At 29.0% G+C, this 17,402-nt stretch overlaps 2 protein-coding genes across 9 annotated transcripts in view; one reads left to right on the forward strand and one right to left on the reverse strand.

The window, feature by feature from the left end:
* LOC129910386 (probable serine/threonine-protein kinase DDB_G0282963) overlaps positions 1 to 17,402 on the reverse strand; it is a 364,973-nt gene that overhangs the window by 328,365 nt on the left and 19,206 nt on the right. The gene's annotated exons all lie outside the window — the stretch shown is intronic.
* LOC129910387 (axotactin) overlaps positions 1 to 17,402 on the forward strand; it is a 127,949-nt gene that overhangs the window by 12,902 nt on the left and 97,645 nt on the right. Inside the window, exon 1 of one of the 7 annotated variants that reach the window (XM_055987758.1) lies at positions 6,834 to 7,042. The exons of 5 other annotated variants lie outside the window; for them this stretch is intronic. The gene's annotated coding sequence lies outside the window, so the exon portion shown is untranslated. Of the gene's footprint in view, positions 1 to 6,833; positions 7,043 to 8,422; positions 8,693 to 17,402 lie in introns of those variants that run through there. One more of the 7 variants, XM_055987757.1, reaches the window with a different exon arrangement.

Consider the following 17,402-nt stretch of genomic DNA (forward strand, 5'->3'; position numbering starts at 1 on the left):
ATAATTATTACAAACACAAACTACACTTGAATGTTGGCTTTATTGCACTTCTTTTATTACACTAATTTTCAATAAAATAATCTTAGACACCAAGCGCCGTTATTTTTTTCGTATAGATTTTAACCCAAAAAACTAAATCACAACAAAAACATACTGTTAAAAAAAGAGCCAAGTTCTCCTATGTTGAAATTATGCTGGCACAAAAAGTACTGAGATGTAAAAGTGTACAAAGTTCTAAAGTTTGGGTTCAAATTCGTATCAATAAAATTTTGATTCTTCTCTTGACAATTTTTCTTTTAATTATCGATTTTTAAAGTTATTTCAAAAATTGCCAAGTAAACAATCAAAATTTTATTGATACGAATTTGAACCCAAACTTTAGAACTTTGTACACTTTTACATCTCAGTACTTTTTGTGCCAGCATAATTTCAACATAGGAGAACTTGGCTCTTTTTTTAACAGTATGTTTTTGTTGTGATTTCACTACTTTTTGCAAGGTATGGCTGTAGAATTGAAAATCTCTATATTTGATGAAAATTCAGTGAAAATGGGGGCGGTTGCCACGCCCCCTGGCTGAAATTCTCAAATTTTAAATTTTTTCCTTTGTATAAACTACCATCTCTACCATTCTACCAAATTTCAAGATTCTACGATAATCAGAAGTGCTCTATAATATTTGATGAAAATTCAGCGGAAATGGGCGGATGCCACGCCCCCTGGCTGAAATTCTCAAATTTTCGATTTTTTCCTTTGTATACACCACAAGTCCTATCACCGTGTAAAATTTCAAGTTTCTACGATATCGGGAAGTTCTCCATAATTTTGATGATCTGTCAGTGAGTCAGTGAATCAGTGAGTCAGTGAGTCAGTGAGTCAGTGAGTCAGTGAGTCAGTTACGGTTTTTGCTATTTTTGAAGCCCTATATCTCAGAAACTACTCATCGTAGGAGGCTGAAATTTTGTGAGGTGTTTGGTTTTGACCAGCTCAACAAATCTAGCGAGTTTGAAATTTCTAGCATCTTTGGTGTGGAAGTTAGAGGGGGGTCGAAAACGGCCTGAGTTGTTTCCTGTAAATAAGGGTGTAGTGCCAAAGTTGCTAGAGAACTTGGCTGGGCACTACCGTGCCCCTTGATTCATATTTTAGAAAATGTTTGTGTATAGTTTTTCAAGATATGATTTTCAAAGTTTTTTGTAGTTGTTTCTATTCGGGCTATAGCTGACCAATCTGAACAGAAGAATCCGCACCTGAAAGCTGAATAAGTAAACAAGAAATACTAGAATATTTTTTCTGGGTCACTACAGATGTTTAAGATCAGTAGTGATTCAAATCATTTAAAAAAAATTAATGTTTTAAATCGATTCGATCGATTTAATTTTTGACAAACAAATTTTTCTTACTCCAAAAAAAGAAAAAAATTTCGAATAATCGTACTTTTAAATTTTTCATGTGTTGTCTGATTCCTGATAGAGATTACACGAAACTTTTCTTCTTAAAAATCTATGGATAAGTTGAATAGATGTGACCTTTTTTTTGTCAAAAATTTCCTTCAAAAATCGATTTTTTAAAAAAACTGTTTTGATTCATTAGACTAAACATTACCAGCATTTTTTCGTAAGCGATATTATCATAAGCGACTAAGAATAATAATAAATTGATGCGCACAAAAGGTTTCATTCACCAGGTCTCAGTCCGATTTTTTTAACATCTAACTAGTAGAACGTCAAATTTACACAAAATAATATGTAGGCTTTTAAGGGCCATTTTCTGGATCGAAACTTAAATAATTTATGTTGAACATAAACTCTTATTCCCTTCTTTTTCCTCTGCGTAAACTGTCACATAAGGATTTATGTAGAACTTAAATGCTTAAGTTTCGATTCAGCAAACGGGTCTAAGAATATAAAAATATCCTTGCCAAACTCCAATTTTCGCCATTTATTTTTATACTTATATAATAATTTTTATTTGAATATCAAATCTTAATGAATGTCAGCACCATTTTTCCACAAATTAAAAAAGTAAATGTATTTTTAACCAAAAAAAAAAAGCACTGAACAAAGCTTGATTTAAAATCTCTGAATAAAAAATTAAATCATTAAAAGTTCAAATTTGAAGGTTAAAATGCAATTAATTTACTCTCGCGAAAATCGCCGACTTTGAATCACACAAAATCTTCACACACACGCCAAATAAGATATAATTATTAATAAGAATCATCAATTTATATTAACCCTCAAAAGTCACATGCAAACATTATGAAGTTCAAAGGTCTAAAAGCTTTTAATTAATCAAAAAAAAAAAAAAAAAAAACGAATCTGAAAAGAAAAAATCTAACTACTCATTCAGTTGCCAAAAAAAATGTTCATACAGCAACAAGTAACAATAGCTCGTCACTTGAATTCTATTCAAATATAATAGCACAAAAGATTCACACAAGTATCTTTTCTAACGAAAAATATATAAAAAAAAAAGAAAACAACAAAATTTAAAGGATATAATATGCATTCCAACATTGGACGCTTGAGTTGCCTCAAATAAAGTTGCAGTAGTTGCATACCAAATGGACAACTGGTATTCATTCTCCACTTTTTCATTTCATGATTTATCAACGAATCCTGTAAGTGCAAACTTATGTCCATTTTAAACTTAGTATTTATACACATACACTTTACACACATTGATACATTTTTTATAGTATCTGTGAAATCTTTTTTGTAAATCCTTTCGGAGCTCTTTCGGAATTCAAGGGATTTTTATTGGCCCCTGCAGAGGGTATTTGTAATAAAAGTCCATTTTTCAGTTCGTCGTATTTGTATGTTTGCTTTCACTTGATATTCAGACAACTTGGGTTGCATTCTTATCGACACACAAACAAAACGAAAAAAAAAAAATAAGAACACATTTGTCATTTAAGATAATGTATCTTTCTTTACTTATCACAAAGACATATAAATTTTAAAATAAATAAAAACACATACTACTCTTAAAGTGATGCAGGCTACTGAATATTCAAAGAATAATTTTTCAATTTAGAGAGTTCATTGATTCAATAAAACAATGCTGATCGTCAGCGATGATAATGATTAAGATGATGATGATGATGTAGCTTTGTGCGATGTCGGCAAAGTGATGTGTATAACACTTGTTAGGGTTGCCACTAGAGTTGCCACAAAATAATTTTTAAACTGTAGGGTCTTTTCAAAACTAATACAATTCGCGTAAGACCTCAAACTTCAAAGGTTTAAGATTCTAAATTCTAAAACTTTTGAGATTAAGGATGTTAGAAAGTTTAGCTTTTCTATTGATAATCGAGATTTTATTGTTCGGAATTTTAAAATTCCGGATTTTGGGGTCTTAATTTTATGGTTTAATTAATTCTAAAATTTTAAAATCTCTAAATTTTGAACTTGCTACTTTTAATTTTGGAATATTTAAATTCATGATGTTAAAATTGGGTATTTATCTCGAGGATTCGTTTTTCGGAATATAGGAATTTTATTATTAGGGACTTTTTAAATTTTCGAATTTTGAAGATTTCGTAATTTTTTTTTTATATCATATAGTAAAAAATTTTATTTTTGGAATTTTAGAGTGAAGGAAAATTTGCATAGTGGCAACCATATGATTACGAATCTTATATATATTTCGTATCCAGCAGTGACTATTTACTTTAGCATTAACGACAGAGACGTATAGACTTGTTAAAGGTCAATCAAGTAGTATGAGGGGGTCATAAGTGAAATCATGTGCACTCCAGCCACTTGTCTGTGATTGAGGCGATTTAAGTCAATAAGATAATTCCAAGGAAATTTAAGGCTAAACAATTTTTTTTTTTAAGACATTTGCTTCTGTGTATTTGTTTTTATTTGTTTTTTTTTTTTTTTGCCAATTGCTTAAATAAGTTTTCGGCTATCTGACTACATAGGACAATTTGTTAGAGATTTTAATTTATACGTCTGGGAAATATTTGTATTATTAAAATTGTTTTTTTAGTTCCAGTCAAATCTACTTACTTGTTCCTAAATTGAGAGGCTATAGTGATGTCATTTTGTCATTTGTAAGGATCATTCAATTTTATGTTTGCAAATAAACTATCAAAACATCTTTGAAACAGGATTTACATATTAAATATACATATATAATTTGACAATTTTGACTAGTGTTATCAATTAATTAATTTTTGTTTTCAACCTCGAATTCACCAGTTTCAAACTGACATTTTTAGAAGTGAATTTACAGGGTATTCAAGATCTCAATCAAATTCTTTTATTTATTTTTACACATAAAAAACAACTATCTTTTTAGAAACCAATTTATTGAAAAAAAAAAAAAAAATGGTTGCAAAGATAAGTTTTCGAAGAAATAAACATAAACTTTTCGTTTAGGCCCATTTGCTGAAACGAAACTTAAATATTTAAGTAAATCGTAAAGCCCTAAGTTCTACATTGCGATTTGCACGAACTTCAAACTAGGTCATAAATTCCTCTAAGTTAAACATAACTTAGGGGGAAGAAATAGTAGATCATAAGTAGTTTACGTTCTACTTAAGCATATTTATTTGAGAAAAAAGAGAGAATATAGCTCAAAAAATGATGCGTTGGTACCAAAATGGACAAAAATTATAGTATAGCAATATGAGTTGACTTACTTTTATAAATCCTAACCATCTGCAAACGCAAAAAATTCTCTGAAAAATTTTTTGAGAGAATGTTCACCCTTTTGTTGTTTTTTTTCAACACTTATTTTGACACACACATACGTTCACAAAACACAAACACATTCACTAAAATTATTCCATTTATTAATTAAAACGCAAGTTTTACTGGGCTTTCACTATTTTTACCTTTTTCCGTTAATTTAAAGGCGTTCTTAACAATTTGTATTGCTAAAATTTCTCAAAAACAAATAAAAACTAACTGACGTTTATATCGATTTGACAAATTAATTTGAAGTTCCCAGGGATTTCTCGCATGAAAGTCAATCAGTGCTAGGTTGAACATAAAATTTTTTTAGAAACTTAGAATAAACTAAGTAAAACATAAGACCTATGTTCGGCCTAGCTAAGATCAAAATTTACGACTAGTTTCAGCAAATGGACCTTAATAATCAAGGTATTGCCTAAAGACTAGCTTTGCAATAGCACAGTTAGTAAGCAAATCTTATTCAAATATTATTAACAAAAACTCGTTTCATGCAGAATGATTTTCAAAAGCGGATTTTTGAAAAAAAAAAAAAAAACTCAAGAATTTCAAGCAAATTGTTTACTTTCAGTAGATATGACAAGTCACTTAAGTATTTTTGATACAATTTACCGAAATACAGAATTAATAATTATGTATTTCGGTAAATTGTATCAAAAATACTTCTGAATTACTGTTAATTCAATTTTTTTTTTTTTTTTTTTTTTTCAAAACTTTAATGTTAAGGACCAGTTTTTCAAAAACACTATACGAGTATATTCTATATAATTTCGATTTTGGACTTTGAAGACAGAATTATTACTTTTCGAAAATATATTCCATAGTTTTATATGTGTCGATTGTAATCAATTTGTGAAAAAAAATTACTTTTAGCGCTCAAAAGATAGAAAATCGTTCCTAACTCCCTGGTAATTCTTTTCCTTAAATAACCAAGAAAGTCTTTTGGTAAATTAAATAAATTACTTTTTCACGAAAATCATAATTTTAATTAAAAAAAAAAAAAAACAATTTTTATTCCATTATGGGGTTTAAAAAGTACCGATGTTTAAAAAAATCTGAATTGGAGCTATTCGGCTCGGTTCCATTATATTGCCAGTTTTTGAGCTTATGTACTCCACTAGGAAATAATAAAATTGAAAAAGGGTTGGAATTTTTTTCTCATGGTCATTTCTTAAAAAGCTATTGAGGATCCAGTTAAATCAAATGTAAGACTTTTTTTTAAGTTACACGTTATAGAAACCTGAAGTAACAAAAAATGTTATTACGTGCGGCATTCTACCAAAATCATGATGTGGAAAGTCATACTTAGTTAAATATAAGTGAAAACAATAATTATGTAGCATAATTATAAAAGTGTGGAAAAATTTAAGCAGAAATCATTTGGATGTTTAACTTTAAAACTCACATGAATTTACACTTATCCTGAATGAAAATTGTATTACCTACTATTTGTAAAATTAAGCTTTTTTTTCTAGCTCAAACACCCTATTTCTAAATAGAAAAGACATTTTCTGATACACATCAAAACATATAAAAAAAATTGCATTCTTTCATCGTTACTATCCATAATGCAACGTCATTTTTTAACTACCATTTTTCCAATTTAATCATCCGTTTGGATAAATTTTCTTAAAAACGTTTATTCAATTCTCCCTTTCAATGTATATAATGTTATATAAAAAAAAAAAAGTTTATAAAAAATTAAATTTATCATTAAAAACAATTCCCTGTTGTCACCCCATTTACAACAAATTCCTATACATTCGCACGGTTTTTTATCGTCATTGTACAGTGGGACAACAAGTACTAAAAAATTGGACCATATATTCTTTTACTGAATAACCCAAGGAGTTTTTTTTTTAGAAAAAGTCTACTAAGTATTTAGAAGCGTTTCTATAGTAAAATTAAGTTTTGGTCTGATCTTTTGAGCTGTCAGTCTTTTCTGGTTGATTTTTTCCCAACGTAAGCTCTACTTTGTTCCACTATACACCACCCTCATCTTCCATAGTTTTACATATATCTAAACCATACTATAATTTAGTTAATACAGCTCTTTATAAAGTAGTAGCTGACTATACACCTCTCCTCGCCTTATAAACTAATAAAATGTTTCACCGCTCCTGTTGTATGCTCAGTCAAACCACGGAATTCAAATACTTTACACGCGTTCATTCCCTGTCTGCCTGCTTAAATATTTTACTTTAGTTTTTTTTTTTCTGTTCTATTTTCACTTGAACGGAAATATTATTTACTGAGCAAAGAAAATAACAAAAACAAAAAAAAACCTTTCCTTATATTGAATCATCCTTCTTCAGGATGTCAGCTACTCACGTAAAATAGTGTAAGCCTTTTATCGCACGCTATCCTTGTATATCCTCATACAGTTTTCATATGCGACCTATGCGTGCAGCATAATTTTTTTTTTTGTGTTCCGTTTCGTTATAGTATAAAGTTCCATATAAATGAAACAAGTCCTTGTTCTGCTTTTGTGAACCTAAGTTAAATCGCCTTTTATAGGGAATGACCTTGAATGGTATATTCATTCAACCAGGTCACGGAAGGAGTTTCGATTTTTATTTTTTTGCTGTCAGTTGTTACTTTCCGCATTCGTTACGCGACGATACCAAAACCGTTGCCAAAATAAAGTTAATTATTTAAAAAGATACAAAAGTTTTACTCCAGTTGAAGGGAAATTATGTGAAAGAAAATACAAAAATGGCGCCCGGGCAAGTTCAATATAATCAGTGAATGTCTTTAAACATGGAAAAAAAAGTATCTTTGCTGTTCTTAAAGTGTATCTTTTTCGTCTTAAACATAGTGGAAACCTGTTTTAAGTGTGAATAATGCCAATAATGTTTTAAATCTAGAAAAAAATTACCCCAAATCAAGAATATCAGCTCGGAAAATAATAAATTAGATAAAAAGTATCTGTTCGCTATAAATCATATCAATTATTATAGTGAGCTTCAAGTCAAGCTAACCGGTTTTACAAGTCGTCGTCGGCTCGTCTATTTAATTGATATACGTATATACCCCACCCACATTCGGAACGGTATATACTCACTCATGGTCATCAGTCGGGTGCTTTATTAAATTTTATATCTCAAAACCTCCCCTAAAACGTCCCCCTTTTTCCATATTCAAAGTCTGTATTCGATGACATTTTTGTGTGACAAATATTTTCGTGATGAGAGATATTCTCTATTATAGCCAGGCCGGTCGGTCTGTCATGGTAATTCCCTGAATATAGTGACCAACAAGTTACAGTGATAGTGTTGGTGATGTGTTTGTGAGCTAAATTTCATTCAATCAAAATTCAACCGACTCGACTTTTGTCTTGAAGATTTTTGTATAGTTGTTGTTGTTGATGTCTTTAGGATAATTAGATCCCTCGCCAGTGGCTCCATAGTGAAATATAGTGACCATTACCAGTTTTTCCAGCTCGAAGAGGCCACACACCCCTATTTTAAATTTTAAGTTGAAACTACTGCTTTTTCTGTACAGCGGTTCATTTCAATGAATTTGAATGAATTTGAGAGTGAAAAAAAATCAAATTAAATTGTGTTAGTGTTGGGGATGATTCTAGTGATAGAATTGTATTTTATAGATAAATATTGTGTTTTATGTTACTGAAGCCGGCCGGTCGGTAGAGAGAGAGAGAGGGTGATTCATTTCGTCTGATTTGATTTTCTTCTTTTTTTTTTTTTTTTGCTGTTTAAAGTGGATTACTCGCGCATAAATTATTATAAACAAAAGCAAACTCAACGAAGAAAGATTCTTTTTTAAATGAAATTTCCGGTTTGAGCTGATTTCGCTGATTTGTTTATCACATCTTATAGTGCAATGAATCTTGGCACTGAATGCAAATTGGAAACGTGATGTTTCTATTTAAATAATAAAAATTTATCAACAAAGATTAAGCTGATTATGATTATTTTTGTGGATAAATTAAATGAATTGGATATATTATAAAAACGATTAAGATCAAAATGTGAGTTTGAAATGAGTTGAGTAAAATTATTTTTAGTTTTAGATTTCTTCGATTTTTTTTTTAATTTAAAAAACATCATTGATGGAATTCAAGGAATTTCAATTGAAAATATCTTCCTGTTAAAAAGAAACCATTTAAGTTATCATGGATGGATAGACATTAAGTAACCTTTTAAAAGGTAATAAATGAGTGCTGATAGCTATAATGGTTTCTGATTGACAGATAAATAACTCTGCCTTCAAAGTTAAAAGTTTAATGAAAATAAAATGGATTTTTGATGGGTTTACTGATTATGAAAGGATAAACTGGCATTTATTTCCATTCAATAATTCCAAAAATAATTTTTATTTAAAAAGCAGATCTTTTAGTCAGAATCCTTCCTCATTATAAATAATCTATATTCCCAATAAGGGTTTTATTTTAGCTATTGGTTCTGTAAAATTTTTGTTCAACTATTATTGAAATATTTACCAAATACAATTGCTATAAGTTTTTTTTTTAATTATTTTTTGAAGAGTTTTTTTAGTTTTGAGAAAAAATAAAATTTAAAAAGAAATAAAAATGAAAAAAAAGTTAACTGTTTGGTTAAGTTGGCTCTAATGATTCAGAAATTAAAAAACACAAAGTTTAATATCTCTGTCGTGTAGTATTCACAAATATTTTCTAAAAAAAATTTTTGATTTTTTTAAAAAAACATCAATTTTTTAAAAAAAGATCAATTTTTTAAAAAAAAGTTCAATTTTTTAAAAAAAAGTTCAATTTTTTTTTTAAACGGGCTCAAAAATTTTATCGAAGCTTTGTTGTGTCGATTAATATTTCTTTTTTATTACCAAATTTTTATACATTTTGTACCTACATTAAAAAAAAAAAATATGTTTAAAAAAATACGGCTCTAACGCTTTTGAATTTTTTTCTATAAGTTCTATGTTATTCAACAAATCAAATCTTTAGTCAAAAATTTTTTTTTAATAAATTCTTTTATGAATTTTTAAGACCTTAGGTATTCCAAGCATTTTTTAACATAGAAGCAAAATCGTACGAGCCAGTCATGCATTTTTTTTATAAATAATTTTTTGAAAACAATTAAAGTTGAAGTTTAATTTTCTCAAAAGGAGTTTTTGTGAAAAAAATGCAAATTTGGGCTCTTAACCAAGGTCTATCTTTCAACAGTTTTTTTACCTACCACAGAATTGTTTTTTTTAATAGAATAAGAAATTTCATAAGGTTTTGGTGTTAAATTAAAAAAATTAAAAACAAATACATTTTTTCGGTTATAAAACAAAAATTAATTTTTTTTTAGGAAACCAAATTTTTGAAAACGGAGCATTATAATTTTTGTAATTAAATATTGATTAATAAGAACAACAAAGTGAAATGGTTACTTTATAAAAATTTTATTTTCAAACAAAAATATTTATAAAAAATTATTTTTCTTAAAAAAAAAAAACGGCTCTGACGATTTTGATTTTTACTTGCTCTATAGGGCAAGTATTGGTTTCGTGTAGAAAAAAAAATCGAGGTTTTAATCAAAACCAACATTACGAAGATGGAGAAGATCAAAAAAGTGGTTTTCGTCACGCCGTCCGTCGGTCGGTGCGTCTGTGCGTCCATCTGTACATCGAGCTAGGGCCTAAACGGATGGATGGATTTGCTTGAAACTTGGTACAGATGATTTTTACGTAATTCCCTAGACCCGTTTTTTTTTATTTTTTTAATATCTCTATTTTAACGCATACCTCCCATATAACGTTTTCGAGGTATTGCAAATATCTCGAAAACGGCTCTAACGATTTCGATCAAATTCGGTGTGCGGAATACTCTTATTGATTCCAACAAAACTGCGTTTTTATTTTTTCTCAAAAAATGCGGAGAACGGAAATATGGCGTTGCCGTTTTTCAAAAATTGACATATTTTTTAAGTTCATATATTTCATCAAAGCATTAGTTATTTTATTTAAAATTTACAGAGATCATTAAGTATAAAATGTTAAAAAAAAAAATATTTTTAAAAACATTTTTGAAAAAAAAATTTTTTAATTTAATTTTTAAACTTTTTATTTTTTTTTTTTTTTATTTTTTTTCTACAAAATCTTTAATTTCCAATAGATATTTAAGATAAAGATACTGTGAACTACAAGAGTAAGTACAAGCGACCCAGTCGTGCATTTTATTTTTTGTAATTTCCGAGGTTTGTTTGGTTTTTTGTTTTTTAATATCTGGCTTAAAAATGTACCGAAACGCGTAATCAATAAAAAAAAAAAAAACAAAAAATTTAAAATTTAAAATTAAACAAGACTATAAGGTGTTTTATTGACTTTGTTTATCAATATAAAACTAATATATTATAAAGGTACTTTGAACTACAAGAGCAAGTGCGTGCAACCCAGTCTTGCATTTTATTTCAGTTTTAGAGCGAATTGTAAGTTTTTTTTTCATATAGATTTTCTTAGTGAAATCCAATAAACGGGCTTCATTATGCACATACAAAATCAAGGAAGGCACTTCAAATACTTATAGTAGCTGCATTTTAAATAAAAATTAAATTTTGTATTCCTAGCTATTTAAAACTAACACAAAAAAAGATTTTATCTGGTGGAGGTTTTCTCTATTATCATGATGTTTTCTTGAAAACTTGTGAATGACTTTTTTGTTATTGTTCTCTTCATAAGAATAAATTAATAAAACACTGTATTTATCAAAGTCAAATTATCATGATGAAGATATGGAACAGCCTTTAAAAATTAATATCTGTGCAATCAAAAAAAAATATCAATATGTATTTTAAGAACAACTTATTATCTAGAAAAAGAATTTAACAAAGTTTCTACTATACGTTTAAACAGTTTTCTTAAATCATCGCTATACATCAAAGTTTAAAAAAAATAATAAATAACTAGAAGTCTAAGAGCATGTTCGTGCGACCCAATTTCATTTACTTTCTCTTTAACAAAAGGTATGCTACTTTAAATAATTTTATTTTGCAAAGTTTCCATTAATCTTTGAGAACAAATGTGTCCTTGGATTAAAGATACTGATCCCAGTTTCATTGGTTTTGCATTTTTTATTTTATTTTAAAATATTTAAATTTTACTTTTTTACACTTCCGTTTCAAGATAATCACCAAAAAAAAAAAAGAAAAGAACACAATTTATCCATAACAACATCTAGAAAACTTTACAACCGAAATGTTCATCAAATCTTCCACTCAGCCAGATTTGATAATATTTGTCCACAGTTCCTAAAAGTTCTACTTCTTTGCTAAGAAGTTTAACTTAAAAACTACTTTAAGTACATTTTAGCAAAGACAATAAAAGAAAAACTTTTCCCAAATGTAAAGATTTTTGCTCCTCTTACACTTCTGCTGCCATCATCATTCTATCTGACAGAGAACAAATTAATTCCACCTTTTGCTATGAAAACAGTTCTTAGGGTTGTCCTGTTGAGATTACTTAACTATATTTTTTTATTCCTCATCAGGTCCAGTAGTTCCCAGTAGTAGCTTCCAAAGAGAAAGATACAATAAAAGGACAGTTTATCAAATAAACACCCGACAACCGAACAACAACTACATTCATACTATACTCCTGGACTCAATCTCCATTTTAATGGAACTTGGGTCCTTCTAATGGGTTTTTCCTTCTTCACACATCATATTCAGACAAGGACAGGAGGACTACGACAACGATGAGGACGAGGACGAGGACGTTCTTTCATATACGCAATACGTTTATAGGTACACAAACAACCATCATGTATGTGGAATCTGAGAGGCTCTGGCTCTGGCTCTGCCTCGAACTCAGACTCTGAATCCAAACAACTTTAGTCATGTTTCAAAACAGCATTATTAATTCTTGCCAGTTTTGGTCCTGTCATTATCATCATCGTTGTCTTTTTAAATAATTCAATTGTCCTTAAGCTTAATCCCTGTTTACTGTGTCTGTCGTTGTCCCCCACCGCAAAGCAGCACGTCTCGTAAAATGAGACCAGTAGGTTTCTACCTGCACCTGGACTTGGGTATATCTGGAATGTATAGGTGTGGGTCTAGAGGTATTGGATTAAAACTGTCCTGTGCGGGTAATGATCTTCTGGATTATATTGTACGTACGCCTACACCTGACGGTCTTGTTTAACGAGCAATTTTCTATCGTTTAAGTCCTAAAACAATGGACAGGAATCATTTTAACGGAAAGGAATTGCGCAATGGCATTGTTTGTGTGTGTGTGTGTGTGTGTGTGAGGATAATGGTGGTAGTGGATAGGATAAATCCTTATAGGCAGACTGTGTGGTCGAACAATGTAAATTATAAGGATCGAAGTTGCAGTGTATTACTTTCACGTCAGCCACTGGCTATTTGTGGATACTTGGAATCGATTTATGAGGTGACACGTTCTTTACTTTTACCAATACGTGTGCCTGTTCTACCAGGATCTCCTTTATTTTATACACAGATTATGAGTTTAACATTGTTTTTGTTTTTGGTTGGGAGTTGTATGTGTGGTGTGGTATTGAAGACTTTTAAGAAAGATGAAAGTTAGTCTTTTGATGCGCTTGATTGGTTTTAAAACCGAATGGGAACTTTTAATGGGGATTGCCACTGGCTGTGAAAGTTAATTGATTGAAAGCATTTTGATGGTTTTGTTATTTATTGGATGCAGGTGGAATGCATTTGTGATAAAGTAATTAAGGAAGATTTTAGTTTGATTTGTGGTTAATTATTATCTAAGAAGAAAATGATGAGAAAATTGTAATCATAAAGAAATTTCATAATTATTCTTCCGAAACTTCTTTTCAAAGACAACTTTTGATAAATATTGGAAAATTGACGTATTTTTAGAGTTGACACATAAAACGCCTGAAACACTCAACAAAATTATTAAAAATGACACTTCAATACTGTGTATTCAAAACTTTATTTTGGTCTATACTGGGTCCATGGCCCATCTTGGATCTAAAGAATTTAATTTTGTGGGTGCTTTTTAGTGTTTTACTTGAGGGCTTGAGAATCTTAAAACTTTTTTAATGTTTAATTTGTAAAAAAAAAAAATTTGTTTCATCTTTTCAATTTTGATTAAAACAAAGAAAAAGGAATTTGATTTTGGAAAAAGTATTGTTTTTGAAAACGAATCGACCAGTTTTTCTAAAAGTTTCCTTTTGCTTGTATGTCGATTATAAACCTTCTTGTTTGAATTTTCGTCAGCAATACTTATTGTTAACTTCAACAATGCAGTTTGATTAATTTTTGTACACACAAAAAAATACTTTGTTCATAGTTAACTAACTTTGAAGTCAGCAGTGCTATGAAATGAACACATATTTGAATCAAGTGTCAACATTATCAAATCAAACATTTTGGTGATATCTGGTCAACAATGCAACCCCTACTAGTTTAAACATCATGTCGAACTAAATTTAAGGTCAAACGGGTTCAATATTACAACTACCGTATCACATTTTGAATTGAATATGCAAAGTGCTTAAAGTTTATTCTTGGTGCACCTCATTAAATTCAATACTTTTCATCTAGCAAGGTGCATTTAGTGAAAATTTTTGGTCCATCTTAACCGGGCCATTTATTTGCCCTTAATATTCAGAACTTCAAAACATATGTGAATTCATGTTAAAAAGCTAAAAACCTTTTTGATCAAAAATCTTGATTATGTAGGTACAATTATTATTTAAAAATATCAGACCGTAAAAAATAAAAAAAAAACTAAGTTGGATTGTATTCAAAAAACAAAAATTTCAATAACGCATTCATTTTAAAAGAAAAGTTGCACAATGGACAAGATTTTCATTTTTCGTTGCAAAGTTCATAACTTTTGAAAGGTTTGAGATATTTTAATAACTTTTTTAAAATAAACCATAATTTTATAGCTATTAATCGAGTAGTTTTAATAAAATTTGTTGAAATTCATATTTTTTAATTCTTTACTTGTTAGTTGCAATCAAAGCAATAAAGATCATTATATCATTATCATCATCATCATTATCACATTATATCAAAAAGCCTCTTTTTAACAAAAATAAAGAACTTGCAATAGATGAAAGCAAAAGAATTATTAATATTGTAATACTTTTTTATGTTTTTGTCATTAAAACAGTTAATGTCTATTAGAAAAGTGTTTTTGTGCTCTTTTTTAGCAGCTATGTTTTTTATTTTAATTTTTTTTGCAAGGCATTGCTTTTTTTTAGAAAATCTCAGGTGTGTGTTTTTATTAGTTTTTTGCATTATGTAAAGCTAACATTTGACCAAGCTTCAAGATTTTACGATACTTAGTAGTGTTCTATAATATTTTTTGAGAATAATTCAGCAAAAATGGAAGAAAATGATGTGTTATTTTATTTTTCATTTGTACTTACTACTAATTCTATCAAAATTCTACAATGATCAGAAGTAATCTAAAATATTAAATAATAACTCAAAGAAAATGGGCAGAAACCACGCCCCCTGGGGAGAATTTTTTTTTTACATTTTTTCCCTGTACTATATCTATCAGCTCTACCATTCTAAGTAGTTTCAAAATTCTGCGATTCTCAGAAGTGCTTTATTATGAAAATTCGGATTCCACGCCTCCTGAATGGAAATTCTTAAATTTTTACTTTTTTCCTTTGTATGCACCATAAGATCACAGATCACTTGCATTTTAAGGAAACATTAAAAAAAAAACTTTCGATTTATAGACATAAATAAAAAAAGGCAGCAACATTTTTTAGTAAGTGTTTTCGGAATAGTCATTGATTAGATTTCAGTTGATTTTAGTGCGAAGACTTTTTAGGGAAATTTCATTACTGAACTCAAGGTCAACAAATAAAGTTAAAAACAAAAATTATAATTGTAATAAAAATAGTCCTTTCTACAACCTCCAATAAATAAAAAATCAATTTTCAACTAGCTTTTTAGATTTTTGTTTAATTTCTTTGGTTTTAAAATAACGAAATTTTTAATACCCGTATCAGCCAAGTCTTCCACGAATTTTAAAATTTATTCGGTTTTTGAAGCTTCCAATATTCATTAACCCTGGACAAAAATTTGTTGGATTTTAAGCACATACGTGAAATATGATTATCGCAATTGCAATGACTTTGGACCACTGTGCGTTGTATGAAAAAAGAATCGAAACTATACAACACCAAATTGAGTTGTAAAAAGAAGGTTATATTCTAACAAAAGTGCCGATACTTATTCCTGTTGTAACGCAATGCTTTTATTTTTAATAAATTCAAAGTGCTCTTAAGCCTTTGCCTTATGAATAACTATTAGAAAGTGGTATATTGTTTTTAATATCTGTTATTTCCTAACCACAATAACAATAAATCAGCCCTTGATATATAAACTTTACAGAGAAGGTACTTCTGCTAACTCGAATGTTTTATATAAAATGCTTATCCAAGTTTGCTAATTTATAATTTCCACACTGGATTTCTGCTTCAAATTACCTACCTCACAAACATTCACAGTTCACATGCTTCAGACAAATTAAAATAACTATTTCCCATTCTGATTGAGATTAAAATTATTGTTCTGTAACTTTGAATTGTGTTCTAGAGAATGCGCTTCATTCAACACTTAAAGCTTACCTATATAATGTTTATAAATGAAGCGCCACTCTATAAACACTTATACACACACATATGTAACTTGAATTGAAATAATTTTCAAAAGTATAGGTTAGTGCAGCTTCATATTGTGCAATTAACCCTAATAACAATTACCTGCAACATCAAATAGAGTTTACAATAATTAGAGACTTCAATATTACGGTAGCATGTTGTGTAGGTTCAACGCAAAGAGAGAGATATGCTACTCAATGAACGGAACTACAAATCTTAAGGGATGCATTTAGTATTTTTTTTTATTTTTTTTTTTCATTCACAAATTAAACTTTAATTTATTCCATTACAGCAATTAGATACATTCGTTGCAGTAGCATACAAATAAAATAACAACTCAATTATTTGCAAAAACTTTTACGAGTGTAGTTTATGGGCACTTTATTGGGTGTTCCTTGCAAATTGTTAGAGTAAGCTGCAATAACTGTGATAAGGGTTTAACGAAAAATACTTTCAAACAATAGAGGATAAGAAAATATTGATTTTGAAATTATAGAACATGGAAAGTTATTCTAAAGAAAATTTCGAAAAACCTTATTATTGAAGTGAAAACTTCTTTAGTATCGTAGTGATTTGAAACAAGATGAAACGAAAACGCGACACGACTTCAACTTGTTATAACTTTTTTGTTTTAATAGATAGATGAATGAAATTTGTACTGTAGATAGGTAATTTAATAAATTATAATTGTACAAAGTTTCAATTAATTTCATATTCAAAATTCTGAGATAACGGTAAAAAGATGTTCTTTTCCAACACACGTTATATCTTTTGATCTAGTGCATATACAAATTTGATTTAACTTTAATACGCATGCTGATAGTGATAACATAACCTTTTATTTGATATATCACGCATAACGTTACGTGCTCTACAAGTTAAAAATACCTCAAAACACTTGTGGAGATGTGTTGGCAATGACCAGCTACCGTAATCTCAGTCTGGAAATTCGACATGGTTGACTTTAAAAAATTCTTACTTTTCTTTTAGACATCTTTGAAATAAGATTTATACATCATTATACAAGGTGAAACAATAAGCTTTCACATGGTGTAAAATTTTTTATAGGTTGTCAAACAAAAAAATTGAATTAATAGCA

This window comes from Episyrphus balteatus, chromosome 2, assembly GCF_945859705.1.
Source record: "Episyrphus balteatus chromosome 2, idEpiBalt1.1, whole genome shotgun sequence".
In the NCBI taxonomy this organism is placed as follows: Eukaryota; Metazoa; Arthropoda; class Insecta; order Diptera; family Syrphidae; genus Episyrphus; species Episyrphus balteatus.